General features: G+C 33.7%; 1 long non-coding RNA gene across 1 annotated transcript; it reads right to left on the bottom strand.

Moving 5' to 3' along the window:
• Nucleotides 1-3592: 3592 nt before the first annotated feature.
• LOC133037957 (uncharacterized) lies at nt 3593-5508 on the bottom strand. The gene is made up of 4 exons (XR_009687932.1): nt 4915-5508; nt 4763-4823; nt 4097-4602; nt 3593-3868 (listed from the first exon to the last, which is right to left on the bottom strand). It is a non-coding gene; the product is annotated as an uncharacterized LOC133037957 (long non-coding RNA).

Raw genomic sequence — 5508 nt, 5'->3', positions numbered from 1 at the left:
GTGTATAACAATTATCACTAGATCGCAGCCCTTGTAACACAATTTCATCAAGAATATTATATACATAGCAATGATTGCTATCAAAGCTCACAGTATAACCCTGATCACAAATCTGACTAATGCTAAGTAGATTAGCTTTTAGTCCTTCAACCAACATGACATTCTTTAGTTTAGGAAGCCCTTCGAACTTGAGAGTTCCCATTCCTATGACTTTACCAGTAAGACCGTTACCAAATGTAACTTCTCCACAGTGCATTGGTCTTATGTTCACAAGAAATTCTTTTTCACCTGTCATGTGTCTAGAACAACCACTATCAAAATACCACATGTTAGAAGCAACCGTTTTAAAACAAGTAGAACCTACCAAGCATTTGTTTTTGACAACCCATTTTTGTTTTTGTAAAACATGTTTATTTCCAATGTAATTAGATTTAAACATGTTATGCATGGTTATGCATTTAGGTCGAATGTGACCTTTTACTCCACAAAAATGACAAATAGGAATGAAACGTCTTCCCATCCCTTTGAAATTGTCAAACTTACCGTGCTGCTTCTTTTCTGTAACAACAGAGTGCTTTGCTGTAGAGACAGAAACCTGCGAGGTAGAAACAGTTCTTCCAGAAACAAAACTATTAGTGGTATTAGAAACAGGTTGATTTGGAACATAACCCAGCCCAGCATGATTGGTTTGGCCAGATTTTTGAATTTTTTCAAAGATGGTGGAACCTGGATTTAGCATTTTAACATTCTTTTTAATGTTATCAATTTCCTTGGTTAAAGAAATAATTTTTGACTCTTTTAAAGACAATTCAGATTCACAACATTTGAGTTTATCTTCCAACTCATTAATGTTGTTACACAAAATTTTATTATCTTTAACCAGGGAACGATTTTCAGCACAAGTTTCCAACCACTTACCAAACATTACCTTGTAGGATTCAACCATGGAATCCTCATCCATTTCTGACTCATCTGATTCGGATCTGGATTCTTCCTTGTTGTCATTGATTAGGATATTATTCAAGCAAATGCTTTTTCCTTTTTCCTGCAAATTTCTTGACAAAACACTTGTTAGGACAACTTTTTCTTTTTCATCCTCACTACTCTCAGAATCATCACTCCAAGTAACATTCAATCCCTTTTTATTTTTCTTTAAGGTATTAGCACATTCGGATTGAGTGTGACCAAAACCTTCACATTCTCTGCATTTAATACCTTTTTTATTGTTAGATGAAAAAGGTTTAGAGGGAATATTACCAGAAATGTTACCTTTTGAGTTCTTTGAAAAGAACTTTTTATTTCCAGCAGATTTCATGAATTTTTGGAAATTTTTTGCCAATAGAACCATTTCATCATCAGAACCAATATTTTCAGAAGCATTAAAGGCAATACCTTTGCTTTTCTCATTCGAGAGATTTTTCTTACTCTTTTTCTTAATTTGTTGATTCAACTCAAAGGTTCTTAAAGATCCCATGAGTTCCTCAACCTTCATTTTGCCAAAATCTTTTGCCTCTTCCATTGCAAGCAATTTTGTATCAAACCTGTCAGGAAGAACTCGAACAATTTTTCGAACCAAGACAGATTCATCTAGTTTTTCTCCCAAGGCAAAAAACTCATTAGAAATATCAGGTAATCTTTCATAGAAATCATTTAAAGTTTCAGTATCTGACATTCTCAATTCATCAAATCTAGTTTGTAGCATGGTAAATCGTGATCTCTTTACATCAGCAGTACCTTCAAATTGAATTTGAAGGATTTCCCATGCTTCTTTTGCAGATTCACAAGATGAGATTAATTTAATAAAGCCTTCACCAACACCATTAAAAATAGCATGTAAAGCCTTATTATTATAACCAGACAGTTTTTCATCTTCAGTGGTCCAACTGAGTTCAGATTTTACCTGAGTATTACCTTTTTCATCATTTTCAGTAGGTTGAGACCAACCTGTAAGAATAGCTCTCCATGCTTTCTCATCTTGCGATTTGATGAAAGCTCTCATCCTGACCTTCCAATAAGGATAATTCGACTCATTCAATAGAGGAGGTCTAGAGATAGAACTTCCTTCTGCAAACAAAGACATCTCACACAAAACAAGTTAAACGGAATAACCTCAAGATCTCACTAAGAATTTAGTGACTTGCTCTGATACCAATTGAAATTCCGTATTTTAATATTCCCAGTTTGATTATTTAATTTGATGATTAATTAAATGCGGAATAATAATACTGGTACTGAAAACAGTTTTCTGTAGTTACAGAATGCAACTCTGTAACTCCAGAGAAACCCAGAAAAACAAACAGTGCATAAAAGTAAAAACACACAAGATTTTTGTACATGGTTTCAACAATCCTTTCAGATTGTTACTAGTCCACGGGGCCACGCCCAGAGATAAGATTCATTAGATCGGTATCAAAAATACAAAGTAATTGACTTATGCATAAATAGACTCCCTCTTATTGTATGCCGCAAGCTTGATGTATTCCACCTACTAACCGAATCTTGATAAAACTCCAAGTGCTCGAACTCCCTTCGATCACCTTGAAGAGTGCTTGAATCCTCCCGATTCAAGGCTTAAAGGCTATCTCCCGAAAGCCTATACAACCATCTCCCGAAGGTTGTATGCTTGTATCCTCCCGATGCAAGACTTCAAAAGCAATCTCCCGAAAGCTTGTAAATACCCTTCTCCCGAAGGTGCACGGATGTTCTTCTTCGTTGTAGACTTGAATACAAACTCAAGACAATACAAACAACAAATAAACAGAGTAAGAGTAGAACAACTCTTCTCTACAAAACAAAGACACTCTTTTCTTATGATATGAAAGTGAATAAAAGAGTTAACATAACAAAGACACTCTTTCCTTAAGATATGAATATAATTCCAAGTGTATGAAAGAGATGCAAAACCTAGCTACTATAAGATGTATTTATAATGAATATACATCTCATAGACATCTTACATTCGGTCTGAACAAGACCTCAACCCACTAGAAACTTCCCTAAAATAATTCTTCAATCAGTCCAGGATTTTCCGTTTCTGTACCTACAGAATCGTGGGCAGTAACTACAACTTTCCTTTTATAGAAAAGGAAAGTTTAGCTCCGGTTTTCTCTTCAAGAAACCTGATCTTAGAAAATGGGAAACTCAACACAAGATCAGAATAACAGCTGGTTAGCAAAGAATCAATGTGTAATCAAAACTTACCATATTTACCTCAATTTCCATAAATAGGGAAGCTAGTCAACTTTCCTTCCAAGTTTAGATTTACACAAATATGGAAACCATATCAATATATGCCAGCCGAAATATACAAAGAATAATAAAATATTTTTGTCAATTAAATATGCCAAAAATGGAATTAACAGTTATGTATACTTCCCAACCTTCTTAATAGAAAAAAATTACTGATTCAAAAGAATGAGTAGGAATTAAAGCATAAATGAAAATTAATGAAATAACAATTCATTTATTCAATCACGTTTAATTGTGTTTTCGAGAGTAAAAAAAGGTTAGAAGCAAAACCATTTAACAAGCTCCCGAAAAATCCTATGTTGCAGGTACAAAGTATGGATGCTAAAGAAGCTCTGCCACTCCATAAAGAAAAAACTTATTACAAATACTTAATTTTGTACCAATTAATAAAATAACAAAATTCATGGTAATGATAAACTGAAAATGAACTAAAACTTAAATAAAAGTTCACTTCTTAATAGGTAAACCTCTCAAAATTCTATAACTAATATACCAAACTAATTAAAAATTATATAATTAACAATTGTTACAAGTGAAAATTAATATTGACCACACAAATAAATATTAACAATTACATGCTTTTCTTATGAATCGCCTCCTGTAGATCATCTACAATGGCCTGAAAAAACAACATAAAAATTAAATTAACACAAAATTAAAGTGTCTAGGCAAATTTCAAGTAACAGAAAGATTGAATCTTTCATACTAAATCCTTCTCTTTTTATCATTTCACCCAAAACTCAACAAGTAAATAATGGAAAAGATTCATATTTCTTCTATTTCCTTATAAACTCAATTTTTATTTTTTCAAAAAATATACAAAAAAATAAAATAAAAATGAACTTACAGAGTTATTGAGCTCAAGGCCACCCTTGATTACTTCTTTACCATTTCGTGAGATTACGTTCACTTTCATCTTGGAAAATAACCATTTCCTTACAGTAGAATTTTCGAGCGGGAGAATGGCGAGAAGAGATTTCTAATGAGGAGAATTTTCATGGTTTAACTATAAGAGTTTGTGATTGTGCTCAATTATAGTTATGGTTTTCTCTTTATATTACACTTTTAAAACTTAAAAGCTCTTGGAAAACAATTAATAATATTAATCAAACTCAAACTCAAATATGTATTAAGAATTGATGAGAGAGAGAGAGAGATACCTAAAGGAGAGAATAGCAGGGAGAGTTCGTTGTTTGATAAGTTTCTCAAGTTGAGAAATGTTAGAAGAAAAAGATATGGGAAGCTCCACAAGGTTAGCTCTTTCTGCTTTAGCCTCATTCATGGAGGCCACCATTTGGTCCAAGGTTCCATACTCTATGGGTGCGCACACCAAAAGATTCCTTTTTAACATAACTGAACATAACATGAAAACTTTCATTAAGATAACAAAGCAATACCACTTGACTAATATTTCTAAATAACAAATAACAAAACACAGAACACAAATATCATACAATTGTCACCAAGAACAAAACATGGTTGACATAATAAGATATTGAGGAAGAGTACAAACCTTTCCAGATCTTTTAAGGTGAGCGGCGTATGCCTTGACAAATTCGTGCGGAGAAACATCTCTGATATATATGTATAAATATCAGGTTGGATATATATATATATATTACATTAGAAAATTTGATTTTTCTATTATAATTATTCTCCTCATACCTTCAATCAACAACCGTGAAACTGGAAGAGTGGAGGATTAGGAGAATCGATACAGAACAATGGATGCATCACAGGCAGCTACCACACCAGCTAAAGTAGAACGTTCGGAGATACGATCAGTACCGGTGGATCGCAACCAGGGGAGTTGACGAAGAAGCCATTCTCAAATACCTTCCTGTCGATCTCAGGCGAGATATCAAGTGCCACCTCTATCTCGATCTAGTTCGACAAGTAAGTCTCTCCTGATTCCTGTCAAGTTCATCTTAAATAGCCTAAATTGATCTGAACCTTCAATCTTCTACCCTTCAGGTTCCGCTTTTCGATCAAATGGACGAGAAGACGCTTGATGCGATCTGCGAAAGGCTTAAACCCTCACTTAGTACCGTCGGAACTTGCCTGGTCTGAGAAGGCTACCTGTCATCGTCCTATCATCATCAAAGCCCCATCAATCATAGGAATTTTTTTTTTCTTGATCGCAAAAAAAGAGGCTGGTTTGGAATTTTTGTTTTTCAAAAAAATTCAATCGTATGAATTTTTCTTGTCTTCGGAATATGGGATGATATATGAGAAATTTATTTGTTTATTTTTGTAATA

Source organism: Cannabis sativa, chromosome 5, assembly GCF_029168945.1.
Source record: "Cannabis sativa cultivar Pink pepper isolate KNU-18-1 chromosome 5, ASM2916894v1, whole genome shotgun sequence".
NCBI lineage: Eukaryota > Viridiplantae > Streptophyta > Magnoliopsida > Rosales > Cannabaceae > Cannabis > Cannabis sativa.
Note: the sequence above shows the minus strand (reverse complement) of the source record. Positions and strands in the feature narration are given on the sequence as shown.